General features: G+C 42.6%; 1 protein-coding gene across 2 annotated transcripts in view; it reads left to right on the plus strand.

Moving 5' to 3' along the window:
* The window catches only part of sema3ab (sema domain, immunoglobulin domain (Ig), short basic domain, secreted, (semaphorin) 3Ab), a 366,890-nt gene that overhangs the window by 16,003 nt on the left and 331,868 nt on the right, over positions 1-19,019 (plus strand). The window contains exon 1 of one of the 2 annotated variants that reach the window (XM_080207780.1): positions 5,554-5,643. The exons of the other annotated variant lie outside the window; for it this stretch is intronic. The gene's annotated coding sequence lies outside the window, so the exon portion shown is untranslated. Of the gene's footprint in view, positions 1-5,553; positions 5,644-19,019 lie in introns of those variants that run through there. 2 annotated transcript variants of the gene reach the window in all.

Here is a 19,019-nt window from a genome sequence, read left to right on the forward strand (position 1 = left end):
GGGTTTCCAAATTGTCTCATTGACAGTACGCTAGGAAACTGGTTCAAATCCGCTAACACCTGAATTACTACTTTTCGACTGTCTGTGAGCAGCCAGGGTCCTCGATGGGGAAGAGGGTTTGCAAGGAGCCAGCCAGCTTTCCAAACACACTGCTCCTGATTACAGGCAGAATGGAAGAGTCAACCTGGAGCAAGAATGCACTGAGGTCAAACCTTTGGAAGATGCTGAAAAAGAAGCAATCCAGCAAAACAAACCTTCATATTTAACAAGACTAAACACGCTCGTCATTTGTGAAGATTTGCCTCAGTTCCAGTATTCCAATCTACTCAAAAATAGAAGTATTTTCCATCGGAAACAAAATGATGTTGGAAATTGTAAGAGACGACTGCAGACATAAGTAAGGCATATTACACAGGAGGTGCTGAATAAGGCACAGACACTTATTCTGGAGGTGTAATGTTACAAGTTGGATTTCACCATCAAAGGGTAACATATGGTTCTGAACACTTAGCAGACATTTGTGCCTGTGAATTATTAACATCTTGTTGTTTTTTAATTCTGGTTGACTTCTCATTTAAAATGGCTATTTTGAGAAAGTAACAATTTCATATCTTTCATAATTTGACTGATCATGATGGGAATTAAAAATCTCAGAACAGGCAACAAAAGTCTGCGAGTTAAGGAGACTCCCCACCAATGAAGGAGATCCTGCTACTGTTCTGTTGGTGGTTAGATTGCTGTTCCCTTATTAACCAGAACAGTCCACTTGCGACTATAGGGAATGCTCCTGATGTCTAGTTCAATCTGTTTCCCTCATTGTTGATGTGAAAAGCAGATTAACTGGTCACTTATTACATTGTTGTTTTGAGATACTGTTGATGTGGACAGCTGCTATGTTTATCTTCATAATGACAGAAACTGCACTTCAAACGGATTTCACCCCTTGGGGTCTTGAACAGTGTTAATTTGATGAGAACAATATTAATGTAACTGTTATTTGAAATACAATAAGGAAACTGGTCTTTCCTAATGTTGATGATCCACATTGTTTGTTGTAACTAATCTGTTTGCCCTTCAGCTAAGTTGCTGCTAAATATCCCCGATAACATCTTTTTATGAACAGTTTACTGTAGTTTCATTTAAAAATCCTTTTATTCTACTCTGAATTGAAACTTTTTTTTTAGTTGTTTATTCCAGTTGTTTTCTCGTAAGTATTTTTTTCCCGAGTTTGTAAAGAACGTTAGTTCTTATGTATCAAGGAGGCAATTGGGGTACAGAATTACAAACACAGACATGTCCAGATGTGGAATCCCTTCACTAGTGATTTGGCTTCAAAGCAAATTGAAAAACTGATGCGATTGGTTATGTGAGGAGAATCGTTTTGAGCTAATTCAGACTTATGTTTGACACAGTGTCTGATGAGAAATAGCTCATCTGAAGGAATGGAAAAAAGGCTGCCAAGTGAAATCCTATAATATCTGAATTGATGGCTGCAATTTAGAGTATTTTAAAATAAGACCTTGAAATTTAACAGTGTGGCATTGATTCACAAATGTTTAATGCCTTTGCATGAATTTATTTTTGCTATTTAAAGATCGACACACAATTGTTCACTTCTAATAAATAAAGGTTTTCATTAAATTATTCATTCAAATACTTCATTCAATGTGTGAAGTGTACATATGTATAAAACATCTGTCATCACTGAGCTAGAAAATTTCAGATACAGTATCTGAACATTTGTTTATATTGGTAAAATGACAATGTTTACACATGGAGGGATGATTAATAATATTACAGCAAAATACTCTGGACGTTGGAAATCTGAAATAAAGATGGAAAATGCTGGAAATCCTCATGGATTTGATCGTATCATTGGAGAGTGAATCAGAAGGTAGGATTTTCCACCCCCCCCCCCCAGGCCCCACCCCCATGGTGTGTTTTGCTGATGAAAGAACCCGCCATTGACTGGTGGTGGGGTCTTCCAGTCCCACTGCTCTCAGCAGGGTTTCCTGTTGTTCACATGCTTTGCTGCCATGGAAACCTGTGGCAGAGAATTGCCATTGACAAGACCGGAAAATCCCGAGAGCAGCTGGAAAACCTCACCCAGAGTTAACAGCCGGAATTTAAGATGCACAATGGGAGTCTTGCCAACCAGTTGGAGAATGTGAAGGAGCTGCTATCTCCAGGAGACCCAAAGCTATTACATTCCAATCAGGCACTCTCCTGGGCAGTGTCAGGTCTTCTGTCCAATTAAACCCCCAGTGGGGAGGAAATCTCACCTCACAAACTGCTGGCCAATCAGATGCTGGCCATAAAGGAAGTGACGCTGGATTGGTGCTCACTGCTGGTGATCCAGTGGAATCTCATTAGGGATTCCTGATGGACCCTGATAGGAAGTGAATGTGGTGGGGATGGGGGTCATGTGGAGATGGACAAAGCGTGACTATCTGCAGGGCTCTTCTTCCCAATGCCAGCTCCCTCGATTGGCACAGGTTGCTTGAGGAATAGAGCCACCAGCCTTCCCTCCCGCCCGGCCTGCTCCTGGATAACCCTACAGAGTTTGCTGAAAATCCCCCTGAATGGCCAGTCCCTCAGCCACTGCTGGCTGAATATTTAAACAGTTGAATTGGGATGGTAAGTAGCACATTGACATTGACTGAAACCAGATTGGAGGACAAGAGTAAGGAAGTCTTGCTACATAGATCATAGAATCATCAAAACCCTACAGCGCAGAAAGAGGCCATTCGGCCCATCGATTCTGCACCAAACACAATCCCACCCAGATCCTATCTCTGTATCCCTACATATTTACTCACTAATCCCTCTAAGCTACACATCTCTGGACACTAAGGGGTAATTTAGCATGGCCAATCAACCTAACCCGCACATCTTTGGACTGTGGGAGGAAACCGGAGCACTTGGAAGAAACCCATGCAGACACAGGGAGAATGTGCAAACTCCACAGGTACAGTGACCCAAGCCGGGAATCGAACCCAAGTCCCTGGAGCTGTGAAGCAGCAGTGCTAACCACTGTGCCACCGTGCCACCCCAGATACAAATGCCTATATATAACTATACAGGGATTTTTTTAGATCCCATCTGGTGCATTATGCACAACTTTGGTCTCTATATCTAACAAAGTATAACATTACATAATTACCAGAAACTGAACTGAACCAGCCATATAAATACTGCAGCTACTAGAGCAGATCAACAGCCAGGAACATTGCATTGAGCAGCTCACTTCCTCACTCCCCAAAGTCTGTCCACCATTTACAAGGCACATGTCAGGAGTGTGATGGAATATTCTCTACTTGCCTGGATGGGTGCAGCTCCAACAACACTCAAGAGGCTCCATGCCATGCAGGACACAGCAGCCCACATGATTGCTACCCCTTCCACAAATATTCAATTCTTCCTCTTCTTATCTTTCTCGTTCTGCCACAAGATATTTTATCCTTTACCCAAAATCTGTTGTGTCATTCTGTTACAAAGAATACCAAATGGATGCAGTGGCTCCTCATATAGTGAAACAGTCCATAATCAAATGCAACAAGATCTGAACAGTATCCAGGCTTGGGCTGGCAAGTGACATTCATGCCACACAAATGCCAGGCAATGGCCATCACCAATAAGAAATACTCTAACCACTGCCCCTTAATATTCAATGGTGTAACCATCACTGAATCCCCCACTATCAACATCTTTGAGGTTACCAGAAACCACAAACTCAACTGGACTCACCACATTAACGTTAAAGAGCAGTTCAGGAACTAGGAATACTGTGGCGAGTAACTCACCTCCTGACTCCCCAGACCCTGTCCACCATCTACAAGGTACAAGTCAGGAGTGTGATGGAATACTTCCCACTTGCCTGAATGGGTACAGATCCAACAACACTCCAGAAGCTTGCCACCAACCACGACACAGCAGTCCACTTGATTGGCACCACATCCACAAACTTTCAATCCCTTCACCACCATTGCTCAGTAGCAGCAGTGTGTATTATCTACAAGATGCATTGCACCAATTCACCAAAGGTCCTTAGACAGCACCTTCCAAACTCATGACCGCTTCTAAGGGCAACAGATATATGGGAATGCCACCACTCACAAGCCATTCACCATCCAGGCTTGGAAATATATCACCATTCCTTCACAATTGCTGGGTCAAAATCCTAGAATTTCCTCCCGAACAGCATTGTGGGTCCACCCACAGTATTTGGACTGTAGCAATTCAAGAAAGCAACTCACCACCACCTCCTCAAGGGCAACTAGGGATAGGCAATAAATGCTGGCCAACTAGCAATGCCCATGTTCCATGAATAAAGAAAATAAAGAAAATCCTCGCACCTTCTTTGGGCAATAAATGTCACTCTTGCCAGTTTACAAAATGTTGCACAAAGTGGTACAGGACATTCTGCTGTTCTAATGGGTTTCTCCAATGATTCATTTGCTAAATTAATTGCTTCACTAAGTTATAAACAAGCCAAGTACGCATTAAACCCAGGTGCAACAAGCTATTGGGAAGACTAATGTTAGCCTTTATTGGAAGAGGATTTGAGTACAGCGGTCTTGCTTCTTTCACAGAGGGTTGTGAATCTTTGGAATTCTCTACCCCAGAGGGCTGTGGAAGCTCAGTCACTGAACATGTTTATGGCAGAGATTGATAGATTTCTGATTCACGTTAACGTAAAGTGTTACGGGAAAGTGGGTGTGAAAGACATTACAGTGTCCAATCAGTCACTGTCCCACTGAATGGTTGAGCAGGCTTGATAGGCTGAATGGCCTACTCCTTTCCCACTTGGTCTGTGGGTAGTTTATAGATCGTATCTAGGGACAGAGCGTTTAAACACCTTTGGAATAGAGAGAGCATTCCCACTCCTGAACGCTGTGAATCCTGCTGGAAGTTACGCATGTTGATGCCAGTCATGAGGTATGATTGCTCCCAAAGTCAAAATAATCCGTTACTCAATGCTAGGCTTATAATTAAAACGTCAGCAACAGACAAGAAGTCTGAAGGTGGTTGGAACTTTACCACATCCTGTTTAAACACATTTAGGAGGCAAGTCAAGGGGAATGTCATTATGATTATTATTAATAGTTTGAGTGAACTATTTTGTAGAGTGTTGAAAAGTTGTTGAAACATAGGATGGTGTTTTATGGCCTTGCAGTTCAGTACTTTCTTCATTTGTGTTCAGAGGACCTTTTAACCCTCAAGTCGATATGTGTCAGCACATGTACACAAAGCTCCTGGTCAAACCTTGTCCTAACTTAACTCTGATGCCACACTGGGAGAAAGAGATGAGTCGATGGGTTACTGTACACAAGTTTAAATGAGAATAATAAACAATGAGTGAAGAAAGTAGTGGCTGGTTTGAGATTGTGGCCTGTTGACCTGTGTAACCATAGCAATGTATACCAAGCAAAGATTAACGTATTAACATTTCTGAGCGAGCTAAACTTGTTAATGCTGTTGCAAAAATTCTAGATTAAGTCAAACTAAAATTCTTCCTTTCACCATGTGACCTGCACAGTGTGTATTGTTATAAAGAACTTGTTGCAGAGGGAAATTTACAGTCTTCTGGTTTTCTGACATTCGATGCAGAAAGGATTCAGCTTGGATTTCCTTTACATGCAGGTAGAAAATGGATCACTTTGCATTATTTTTCCTGATGTATTGAAAGGCTAAATGAATACCTGAAATGTATTTAATTAAAGGCACCAATCAGTAGTGCCATTTCTTGTTGCCAGTTGCTTGTGAGGACAAGTCACATGCTAAGCAGCCAGAACATTATCCTTTCACAAGTCTTCCTGAAGCAATGGGGGGGAGATACATCTGCACTTTACAAATCTGTGATTATAATGGTAACCACACACATCACTAATTGATAGGAAATCCTCCAGTGAAGGGGCAATAAATATTTATATTGTCAGTGGAATTATTAGTCAGCCAGCCACATGTATCAGAGAGTCAATATCTACTCAGCTTGCCTCATGCTGTGAGAATTTAAACCCTGCGCTGGGTCAGTACAAACGATGATTTACAATGTGATCACTGGACAACTATAAAAAGGAAGAAGTGTCATTGTTGGAAATCTGAAAGTAAAACAGAACTGCTGGAAATACAGGGCAGTAAAACAGGTGAAATTGCCCTTTCAATGATATATCCCTCCTTTTACAGATAAGAGTAATTTGTGTATTTCCAGTATTTCTCCTGTTAATCACTGATGAAGTCTCTTTAATCTGAAGCATACTGGATGTTCATTTTAATAGTAATCTAAATCCATTTATAACAGGTTAACAGATAAAATTAAACCTCTTGAAATTAGTCCAGTCTACTGCAGTGAACATAAGCTTATTTATATTTCCTGAGTTATCTCTGAAGTTTTCAGCTTCAGAAATGTATTGCTGCTGACGTCACGATGGTTCTCAGTTAAAGGAAGAGATGAAGCAGCAAGAGGCTGAGTGTCAGCACTGGGGTGGGACAGGACATGTGATCATAGGAGGAAGGACAGGAAATCAGTCTCCACCAGCATTGACCTTCTCACCGTCCCAGGAGAGTTTTTTTTAATTGTTCACAGGATGTGAGCGTGGCTGTCTGGGCCAGGATTTATTGCCCATTCCTAAGGACCCTCCTTGCTCAGCCATTTCAGTCAACCACATTGCTGTGGGTCTGGAGTCAGAACTGGGTAAGGACGGCAGATTTCCTTCCCTCAAGGACATTAGTGAACCTGATGGGTTTTTACAACAATCCACAATGGTTTCATGGTCATCAGTAGACTTTTAATTCCAGATTCCTATTGAATTCAAATTTCACCATCTGCTGTGGTGAGATTCGAACGTAGGTCTATGGAGAATTACACTGCACCTCTGGATTACTATCCTGTGACAATAACATTGTACCATCGCCTCCCCTTGCTCATCCTGCCCTTGACCTGAGTGCTTTGTTCGGCCAAGTCAGAAAGCAGTTAAGAGTCAACCGCAGGTCTGGAGTTGCAAGAACATGAAAGAAACACATGGGTTTTCAGAACAATCAAAGGTACTTTCATGGTCACTGAGACTCATTTTCAATGCCAGGTTTAATTAACTGAATTTAAATTCCACCAGCTTCCACGGTGGGGTTTGAACACATGCCCCAGAGCATTATTCAGGTCTTCTGGATTACCATTACACCACCATTTCATCAATAAACAACGTCAGCATGTGTGTTGAAGGAGTGACTCTGGGATACATACAGCATTTCCCACATCTTGGCAGCACCTCCCTCCAATGGACACTGTTGATGAGGAAATCCAACATTGGATCATCTGTACAGCTGTGGCAGTTTGTAATCCACAGGGTGAATCTTTGCCATCAAAGACCTCCACAAGTCAACAAAAGTCCTAGTTTACAAAATGCTTGCCCTCACGACACTCCTGTGCTGCAGTGAGATCTGGACTGTGTGTCAGTGATACCTAAGGGTATTTGAGAAATTCTATCTGCAATGCCAACTGCCGCATAGTCCAGATTCAACGGAGGGCCAGCAAACACAAGCTCGTGTCCTTCTTGAAGCTGACTCCACAATTATTGAGAAAACTTCCCCAAAATCAACTTCAATGGGCTGAAACATGTCCGGATTGTTGAAACATGTCCGTCCTACTGGGTCCTGTTTTCTTAACTCTCAAATGGCCATCGTTCCAGAGCCGAACAATGCAAACATTCCATCGACATTCTGACGCTCTCTTTGAAGTACAGCAGCTTTGATATTAATAACTGGGAGGAACTCACAACCAATCATTCAAAATGGCAACAACTTATCCATCAAGCTGCATTGCGTTTTGAGTCACAGCATCTTAGTGATAAGGCAGAGCAGTGGTGGATAAGGAAAGAAAGGGAAGTAAACCCTGTATCCTGAATTCCACTGCCCTTTGGGACATCCTACCCAAAGATCTGTGGGTGGGGAATCGGCCTATTCAGACACACGAAAACCCACAGCAGAAACTCACAACCCTGAGTGGATATCATTCTCAATCATGAGACAACAGGAATGGAACAGCCAGATGTGTCTTCCAGCTGATTGAAGGATAATGTGTAGATGACAGAGCAACAATATAAATAAGCAGCTGCTGACATTCTTTGCTCAACTTTGCAATAGTTTTACAATTAGTGAGACCAGGTCATGACTAGCTAAATAAAAATAGCACTGCTTGACGCTATTCTCATCCGCGGTTTAATCCCTTTACACCTTTGTGTGAAATCATAAAAGCCGAAGTGAAAATCTCTCGAGTGGTACTATTTTTAATCGAACAGCACTGTTAGACTGAGAGCAGTCACGACACAAAAGCTCACTTGAGGCTTGAACTTGCAGGCCTGAAATGCAGAATCATACAATTGTCCATTGTAGGAATGAAGGAACTGGAAAAACCAAAAGGATGTTATTTTCCGAACTTTATAACCCACAGATCCACAGGACTATTTGTTTAATATTTGTGGTGTTTGCCATTGATGTTAACGAGAGTGAGTGTTAAGGTTGGATGTCTGAAAGCTGTGTCGTTACAATACTTTTTGGTTCTTTATAGTACAGCCAATAAACCTTTATTGTCGCATCAATTAAAGATATGAATAATGTTTACTGATTTAAAAGGTCTCAGCTTGTATTTATAAAATGGTTTCATATCTCCACATGGGGTGGAATTCTCCCATATCCTTGGCGAATTGAGAAATCTGCTGAAAGACGGGGTGAAACTTATTTGCTTCTTGCTAATGGGCTACAGATAAAAGCCCGACCGGAATCCTGCTCTTCCCCACTCGACTTCCCACAACGCCAGGGGAAAACACACCAGTTAGAACACATCTGGAACAACATGGTGTGCAGAGGTCTGGACTCAGTTGAACAATGTTTGGGTCTGTCTCCAGAGTTCGGGATGGAGACTCCCAGCACACCTGGACTCTGGAACATCAGTGGAATGGGAAAGCATTCACAGCTGGTTCTTCCAGATTCAATGTCATCGAGGAGGTTCATTATCCGACCTTGGAAACTCCCTGGAGATTATTTTCATTTTCAGGAAGTCGACCGTCTTTCTTTAACAGTGGGTCAGTGACATCAGATGCCTTTTAAATTTGGCGCCTGGGTATGATGGTGGGAGGCGCACCGTCATTCCTGTCCAGCCACACAATATTCTGCATAGTTCACAGAGTATAATTCCTGAGGCTGGGGCTGGAAGATGTGGTGTGGTTCCCCGCCAGCCTCCACAATGGAAAACATTCCCCCTTTCGCCCCCTCCCCTATCCTGACTATGGGATGTAGTCCCAGATTGGGGAATTCCATCCTTGGAATTCTCCGCATTCACCAATTGCACTGTACTCTGTCATAATATTCCCGGTATCTGTAACATTCCACCTTGGCAGATTTGTAAGATTATCATTGGGTACGGGTCTGAATGTTTATTTTGTTTTGCTGGATGACAATATGAAACTCTGCAAAGAGAATGTGCACCTAGCTATAGGATAGGAAGTGACAGACCTCGAAGATTTACTTCTGAAGCTTCATTTTACTGTTTAGCGCTCACAAACCATTCCAGAGACTGAGCTAGTTTTATCAGGCAAGACTCTTGGAAGTAATGAAAAATGGTGTTTGCTGACAGGCAGACTCTGTAGTTATGAAAATAGTGCAGTGTCCACAGGTCGAGGCAGTCCTATAGGCAGTAACAATGCAGTAAATCATCCCACACTCGGCTGTTCTGAATCACGATCCCCATGACATTCCTGTGCTGAAGTGTAATCCTTGACTTCTTTTCATGAACAGATCCACAGGCCCAGATTTAATAAGACCCATAAAGTCGAAATCCACGATAGTAGTTGCTTCACTGGGACTCGTTACGGTTCCAGTAGACTTGTGTCTCCTTACAGAAACAGCCACTTACTGAAGTCACCCAGTTGGCAGCAGTGGCCTCAGGCCCAAGCATTCAGTCTCGTCCTTCACATTTTCCACCTGCCTTGCCTCGGGTCTGTAAGGACTTGACCCCAACATGGTTGTCTCTGCATGGAATTCCAGCTGATAATAATGATGAGTTGTTTGAACTAATGGCCCAGAGTTTCCCAGGGACGTGAATAATAATAATCGAGTGTTGATGTTGTTGGGGGCCCTTGAGCTGCAAACGAAAGAAGAAGCAGCAAAGGAACTGACACCATCATTAATACTTTCCGAGCATTGTCCCATTGGCTCTCACCAGAAGTAGCTGGATGATTATTGCCAAAACATTGCCCCTGAATAAAATAAAAATCCATCACAAATTGGCTGGACCTTCTAAAGGTTTTTAGAGGCAACCTCTTATAGCCTGTGACACTGGCCTGGCAGCAAAATGGTTGTCTGAAGAACAAAATTGCTCAGATATTTATAGGAAAATTTTGTATTTCATATTTCCTGGTCAGCAACTAGAAAACCAGTTCAGTAAATGCAGGAAAACTGGAACTGGAGCCCTGCGTGACCATGTCTACTACATAGAGATTGGCCCTGGTGTAAGCGCCTTACTCTGGGTTTATCTGAGTTCAATTCCAGCCTTGAGTGACTATGTGGAGTCTGCATGTTCTCCCAATGTGTGTGTTTCCTCTGGGTACTCCGCTTTCCCCCCACAGTCCAAAGATGTGTGAGTTAGGTGCATCGGCCATGCTAAATTGTCCCTTAGTCTCCAACATGTGCAGGTTAGATGAATTAGCCATGGTAAGTGTGTGGGATTACAGGATAGGGCCTGGATAAGATACTCTGCCAGAGAGTCGGTACAGACTTGATGAGCTGAATAAACTCTTCTGCACTGTAGGGGTTCTGTGATTCTAATTAATCAAAGATAAATGTGAAATATTCAATGATTGTGTTCTATGTTATTCTCATTTATCTGCGGAAATCAGGACTATTGCTAACGGCTGGAAAGTATATTCAGGCAGTGTATTCCAAATGATAACTTCATGGGCAGCATGGTGGCATAGTGGTTAGCATTGTTGCCTCACTGTGCCAGTGTCTCAGGTTTGATTCCTGCCATTGCGGAGTCTGCACATTCTCCCTGTGTCTGCGAGGGTTTCCTCTGGGTCCTCCTGTTTCCTTCCACAGTCCAAAAGATGTGCTGGTTAGGTGCATTGGCCATGCTAAATTCTCTCTCAATGTAACTGAATGGGCGCCAGAGTGTGGCAGCTAGGGGATTTTTTGTAGTAACTTCATTGTGGTGTTAATGTAAGCCTGCATGTGACATTAATAAATAAACTTAAAACTTTACTTGTTGCATTTAAAATATTCCACTGATTCCACAACTCTCTCTGGTTATTTTTACCAATTATCTTACATCTCTATCCCTTCATTATCTACCCTCACACCAGTGGAAATATTTGATTTGCATCAATGTTATGAAAACCCCCTGAATTTTCAGCACCGCTATTGAAATCACCCCTTATCCTCTCTCCACTAAGAAACACAGACCCACTTTTTTTAGTGTCTCCATAAGCTGAGGTGTTTGTGTTACTTACACTGTGCTGCCGTCACTGAGACACGGACAGGAGGTCAATATCAGCCTTTAGTTAACTTAAGAAAATTATTACCTCTCAGGAATTAGTTACGATGTTCTAATTGAATTGACGGTAAACTCACTTCCCAGAAAAAAAGCTGCAAGTGATGTGCAGGGAATGTAGCCAGTCAAAAGGATTCATTGAACAGAATCATCACAGGGTGTTGTTTTTCCTACAGCATTGCCAAATTATAGGATTGAAGTATCTCCAAATAATAAAACTCAAGTCGTTCTTTAATTCCTATTCAATCTGCTGTAAAACCATAAGACACAGGAGCAGAATTAAGTCACTCGACCCATCAAATCTGCTCTGCCATTCAATCATGGCTAATTTTTTTCTCATCCCCAGTCTCCTGCCATCTCCCCATAACCCCTGATCCCCTTATTAATCAAGAACCTATAAATCTCTGTCTTAAAGACACTCAATGACCCGGCCTCCACAGCCTTCTGAGGCAAAGAGTTCCACAGATTCACCACCCTCTGGCTGAAGAAATTCCTCCCCATTTCTGTTTTAAAGGACCATCCCTTCAGCCTGAGGTTGTGCCCTCTCTGGTTCTAGTTTTTGCTACTAGTGGAGACGCCCCCCCCCCCCCCCCCCCGCCCCGCCCCGCTTATGTTTATGTTCCTGTATTAATCTAGTTCTTTCCTGTCTTTAGATCAGAAGGCTCCAGTCTCCTTGCTAATTTTAAGATAAAAGCAAAATACTATGGATGCTGGAATCTGAAACAAAAACAGAAAATGCTGGAAAATCTCAGAGCACAAGCTCAGATGAACGGTTACCCAGACTTGAAACGTTGGCTCTATTCTTTCCCCACAGACACTGACAGGCCTGCTAAGGTTTTCCAGCATTTTCTATTTTTGTGTCATTGCTAACTTTGGCCAATGATCTCAATCACACATGAACATGTTTACATTTCTCCAGCCTGATTATTTCTCAGCAGAGGAGTCACCAGTAAGAAGGTTCATGTCCCTCCATTGGGGATGTAGCAAGTTTACAGCATCCATGGGTTCTTGACCTTTGAAAGTACAATATTTTCTGGTGTCCTTTTTAGAGACTTCTGTTCATCTGCAAAAACAATCAGATTAGGAAAGGAAATTTAGCTTCATGTAAGTAATCAGCAAAGGTGCAATTTATGCAGCTTTCTCTGAAATGGCCTTTCTAAGCTGAATAGTTTTTATGTTGTAGTTTTTAACATTATGATTTTCCTCGACAAAATTGAATGGCGGGTCAGGCTCGAAGGGCTAGGTGGCCTACTCCTGCTCCTATTTCTTATGTTCTTATGTAAAACGCAGTAACAAAGCTGGTGATCCATTTGAAACAAAGCAATGGAAGTCATTGCAGCCCAGAAGCAGTCACTGACCTTCAGATTTTCTGTTCAAAAGGGTCACATTACTCCTGCTGTCCATTTATTAACTCTAACTGGAGAATATCATGAAGTGTTAAACACAATTTAGGAAGTTTATTAGCATCTACGAGTAATTAATGCTCAGGTCAAGGAATTATGGTCAAGAGTTCTAAACAAAAGACAATTGATGGTAACAAACCCAACTGACCCTTTGGTCTCACTTCCCTCCCATTCAACCAAGTGTCCAGTCAATAGACACTGATCCAATTTTCTCTAAAGAGAGAAGTACTTTCTCAGTGTACAGATTAGGTTTTGGATCACATATCCCTCTAATACTAGAAACCATTGTTTCTAATATTAGAGGATATCAGCTGACACACCAGAATTAAACTGCTTCAAATTTAATTTAGATAGAAACCTTGAATCCACATAACTACATGGAAAATCATAGAATCCCTACATTGCAGAAGGAGGCCAATCATCCCATCAATTCTGCACTGACTCTCTGACAGAATATCTTCCCCAGGCCCACCATCCAACTCTATTTCATAACTAATCCATCTAACCTACACACCTTTCTTTGGAGTGGGTGAAGAAACTGGAACCCAGAGGAAACCCACGCAGACATGAGGAAAACATGCAAATTCCACACTGGCAGTCACCCAAAGCTGGAATTGAACATGCATCCTTGGTGCTGTGAGGTAGCAGTGCTAACTATTGTGCCACAGTGATACCCCATGATCTTAATTATAGGATTTGTTGGAACAAATTCAGTATTTCACCTTCAAAGAAAATTAATAGGAAAGTGCCAATGCAAAGTTTAGTGCTTCCTTGTCAGAAAAATATAAAGAAAGTCAGTTGTCTCCATTTGAAATTATCTTGAGAATCTCTCAATGGTCTAAACTGGCACTTCCTGATCATTTCCTATCCTCATCAGTTCCCCTGGCATAGGTATAGCCTTGCTGTTGAAGTCATCTCAACAAATACCTAGTTGACTAAATCCATTCCCTGCTGATAGTCATCAGCACTGCTGCCTCACATCATCACGGACCTGGGTTCAATTCAGATCACTGTCTGTGTGGAGTTTGCACATTCTCTCCGTGTCTTTCTGGGTTTCCTCCGAGGACTCCGGTTTCCTCCCATAGTCCAAAGAAGTGTGAGTTAGGTTGATTGGCCAAGCTAAATTGCCTCTTAGTGTCAGCGGGACTAGCTAGAGTAAATACATGGTGTTATGGGGATAGGATATGGGTGGGATTGTGGTTGGTGCAGACTCAATGGGCAGAATGGCCTCCTTCTACACTGTAAATTCTATGATTCTGTGATTCTTTATCCTCCTGCTATGTACAAACATATGAATTAGGAGCAGGAGTAGGCCATTGGGTCCCTTGAGCCTGCTCACCATTCAGTAAGGCCATGATAGTAACCTCAACCTCACATATCTGCCTATGCCCGATGATCTTTCACCCCCTTGTTAATCAAGAATCTATCTCGCTCCGCCTCAAAAATATTCAAAGATTCTGCTTCCAATGTCTGAAGAGGAAGAGAGTTCCAAAGGCTCACCACCCTTTGAGAGAGAGAATTTCTCATCATCTCTGTTGAAATGAGCGACCCCTAATTTTCAAATCGTGACGCATAGTTCTAGATTCTCCTACGAGAGGGAACATCATCTCCACTTCCACGCTGTCAATACCCCCCAGGATCTTAAAGATTTTGATCCAGTCGCTTCTGACTCTTTTAAACTCCAGTGGGTGCAACTTAACCTCTCTTAATCTTCCTGAAGACAGACTGCCCATACCTGGTAGTAATCCAGTGAACCTTCTTTGAACTGTTTCTGACACAATTATATTTACATAATGAGATCAATACTGAACACAATACTCCAGATATGGTCTCACAAATATCCTGTACATTTGAAGAATAACTTCCCTACTTCTGCAATCAAGTTCCCTCATAATAAATGAGGACATTCTATTTGTTTTGCTAATTACATGCTCTTTCTGTTTTCCCAACTTTTGCTTACATTACAAAAGTGACAACATTGTAACATTCCCAGAGGATTGATCTGGGTGCTATGTAAATGCAAACATTTCCTCTTCAGTATTATTTTCGCTGTTGTCATTTCTAGCCATTCCCCACATTGTGGCATTTCTAGTTTCCAATGCACATTAAAATGGAAATTGGACCTTGGTGAGAGTGAGGAGTAAATTCAGACAAGCACAAATAAACACAAAGAGCTGGAAATATGCAAGTGTTTCATCAGTATTTCTCAAATAAACTATAGGTTTCTGACTGGACTTGACGGGGTCAATGTCTGGGATGCTGCCTGGGATGGAAAGTTTCAGTGATGAGGAGAACATAAGGACACTTGTCTTTCCCAACCTCTGCTCGGAAATCTTGATAAATCTTATTAATATTCTATTAAACACTTTATTAAATAAATAATCATTAACATGTTGTTCCTCTTCCATGTATCAGGTCTGACTGCAGAATATGAATATTTGAACCACAATTTCTCCATACTGGCCTTTAAGAAAGAACATAAGAAATAGGAGCAGGAGTAGGCCATGTAGCCCCTCGAGCCTGCCCCGTCATTCAATAAGATCATGGCTGATCTGAAGTGGCTCAGTTCCACTTTCCCACTTTCTCCCCATAACCCTTAATCCCCTTGCCTACCAAAAACCTATCTACCCGTGACTTAAATATATTTAGCGAGGCAGCCTGAGAGATTGGAAAGGCAAGTTTTCTTTTCCCTGGAGCAGAGGAGGCTCAGCAGGGGCATCTCAAAGAAGTACACAAAATTATGGAGCGCATAGATAGGGTTGATTGTAAGAAGGTTTTCCCCATGAGAGGTGTCTAAGACCAGAGGGGGTGTAGGTTTAAGGTGAGGAGTTTTGGTTTAGAGGGGAACTGAGGAGAAACATTTCCACCAAGAGGGTGGTGGAAATATGGAACCTGCTGTGGAGGCAGGAACTCTCACAATATTTAGGAATTTGAACAAGCGCTTAAATTGTCAAAGCAAAGAGGGAGTACAGCATATGTTAAGCAAAGATTTACCAGGCTGATTCAGGGGATGGCAGGTGCCGAGGTGACCAAGTAGTTAAAGCGAACGACTGCTAAACCATTGTGCTGAGCACGCATATGTTCAAATCCCATCCTCGTCAGCGACTCATGTCCTCTGCCTCCTTATTGAGGGTGAACCAATGATTCATTTAGTTTTTGCATCAGATGAACGTGCACAGTGTTACGGGTAATGTATTAGCATGGATAGAGGATTGGTTAACTTAAAAGCAAAGACTGGGGGTAAATGGGTGTTTTTCTGGTTGGCGATCAGTGACTAGTGGTGTGCCTCAGGGATCAGTGTTTGGGACCAATTGTAGTGTGTCAAAATTCACAAGTGACACCATGATGGGTGGAAGAGCAAAATGTGCAGAGGACGCTGAAAGTCTGCAAAGGGGATATAGATAATCTGAGTGAGTGGGCGAGGGTCTGGCAGATGGAGTACAACGTTGGTAAATGTGAGGTCATCCAGTTGAGCTATGAGGAGAGGCTGAATAAACTAGGCTTGTACTCGTTAGAGTTTAGAAGAATGAGGGGAGATCTCATTGAGACGTATAAGATGATGAATGGGATGGATAGGATAAAGGTGGAGAGGCTATTCCTGCTCAGAAAGGACAGTAGGACTAGAGGGCACAGCCTCAAGATAAGGGGGGGGTGGTTTAGAACGGAGTTGAGGAGGAACTTCGTCACTCAAAGGGTGGTGAATCTATGGAATTCTTTGCCCGTTGAAGTGGTGGAGGCTGCCATGCTAAATATATTTAACACGCGGGTAGATAGGTTTTTGACAGGCAAGGGGATTAAGGGTTATGGGGAGAAGGCAGGAAAGTGGAACTGAGCCACGACAGATCAGCCATGGCCTTACTGAATGGCGGGGCAGGCTCGAGGGGCTAGATGGCCTACTCCTGCTCCTATTTCTTATTTCTTATGTTCTTATTATTTTGACAGGAATAACAGCAAAACGGACTATTATTTAAATGGTAAAAAATTGCAGCATGCTGCTGTGCAGAGGGACCTGGGTGTCCTTGTGCAGGAATCACAAGGAGTTGGTTTGCAGGTGCAGCAGGTAATTAAGAAGGCAAATGGAATTTTGTCCTTCATTGCGAGAGGGATAGAGTTTAAAAACAGCGAGCTTATGTTGCAGTTGTATAAGGTGCTGGTGAGGCCACACTTAGAGTACTGTATACAATTTTGGCTTATGAGGGGAGACTGAGTAGACTGGGGCTATACTCATTGGAATTCAGAAGAATGATGGGAGATCGTATAGAGATATATAAGATTATGAAGGGAATAGATAAGATAGAAGCAGGGAAGTTGTTTCCACTGGCGGGTGAAACTAGAACTAGGGGGCATAGCCTCACAATAAGGGCGAGCAGATTCAGGACTGAGTTGAGGAGGAACTTCTTCACACAAAGGGTTGTGAATCTGTGGAATTCTCTGCCCAGTGAAGCAGTTGAGGCTCCCTCATTGGATGTTTTTAAGGCAAGGATAGATACATTTTTGAATAGTAAAGGAATTAAGGGTTATCATGAGTGGGCGGGTAAGTGGAGCTGAGTCCATGAAAAGATCAGCCATGATCTTATTGAATGGTGGAGCAGGCTCGAGGGGCCAGATGGCCTACTCCTGCTACTAGTTCTTATGTTCTTATGTTCTTTTGACTGTCATATGAGGAGAGACTAAGTCAGTTAGGATTATATTCTCTGGAGTTTAGAAGAGTGAGAGGGGATCTCATAGAAACTTATGGAATGCTAACAGGGGTAAACAGGATAGATTCAGAAAGAATGTTCCGCTTGGTGGGGGAATCCAAGACTAGGGGTCAGAGTTTGAGGATAAGGAGTAAGGCTTTTAGAACTGAGGTGAGGAGAAATTTCTTCATCCAGAGAGTGGGGAATGTGTGGAATTCACTCCCACAGAATGTAGTTGAGGCCAAAACATCTGATTTCAAGAAGAAATTAAATATAGCTTTTGGGGCTAAAGAGATCAAGGGATTATGGGGAGGAAGGAGGGAGTCAGGATATTGAATTCGATGGTCAGCCATGATCAAAATGAATGGTGGAGCAGGCTGAAGGGAAGAATGGCCTCCTCCTGTTTCTAGTTTGTATGTTTTTATGGACCAAGCACTGGTAAATAGGATTAGTTTAGATTGGTATTTGATGGTCAGCATAGGCATGATGGGCTGAAGGACCTGTTTTTGTGCTATAACTCTATGCTGAGACATTGTCTCTCCTGACTGGAGATTTGAGCGCTGATAGTCATCGGACTGGATTTTCTGCCCCTCCCTGCCCCTGGCATGTTTTGTGGTCACCATTGGCCGGAATCTTCTGTTCCTACCTCTGTCAGCAGGTTTTCCCATTGTCTGTGCCCTCTGCCACTGGGGAACCAACCATGGGGAGGTGGGGTCACCATCGGTGGGACCAGAAGATCCCGCCAGTGTGATCAGCCAGGAAATTTTGGCATAGTCTCACCCGAGGGTTGTGAACCCTTGGAATTCTCGAAGGCCAGTGGTGCTCACTTGTTGCACATTTTCAAGCCTGAAGTCAACAGATTCCGAACCCTCAGGGAATCAAGGGAATTGAAAACCAAGCAAAAAAAAATCTTGAGCAAGCTCGAGGGGCCGAATGGCTTACTCCTGCTCCTAATTCTAATGTTCCTGTGTGAAAAGTCTGATCAACATTCCAGTTCTTTGCTGACATTGAAAATATGGAAGTGGTCAAACTTTCCTTTTTACATTGATAGGAGTTTCACTCGGAGCCTTAGTGGATGTTAGATTACTTTCTGAAGCTCATCCCACAATGCTTAACAAATTATGAAGAATCCTCAAACCACACTGCAAGATAATCGATTTATTAATGAATAGAATCATATGTCATAAACAAATTCTATTTCACCTCTGTCCTCGACCCTCGGAGCTGAGGTGAGATCTACCCATGTTAGCACCCGTATGTTGCTGCTAATTTTATCTCCAATTCTTAACAACTGTAAGGAGGACACCATTGTCAATTTTCCTTGGGAAATGTTTTGTGTATCTGTTCCTCGATCACCATCATGGTCTGGTACAAATGCACTCAAAAATGTTTTAGGTG

This window comes from Carcharhinus amblyrhynchos, chromosome 19 (assembly GCF_965287045.1).
Source record: "Carcharhinus amblyrhynchos chromosome 19, sCarAmb.v2.hapA, whole genome shotgun sequence".
NCBI lineage: Eukaryota > Metazoa > Chordata > Chondrichthyes > Carcharhiniformes > Carcharhinidae > Carcharhinus > Carcharhinus amblyrhynchos.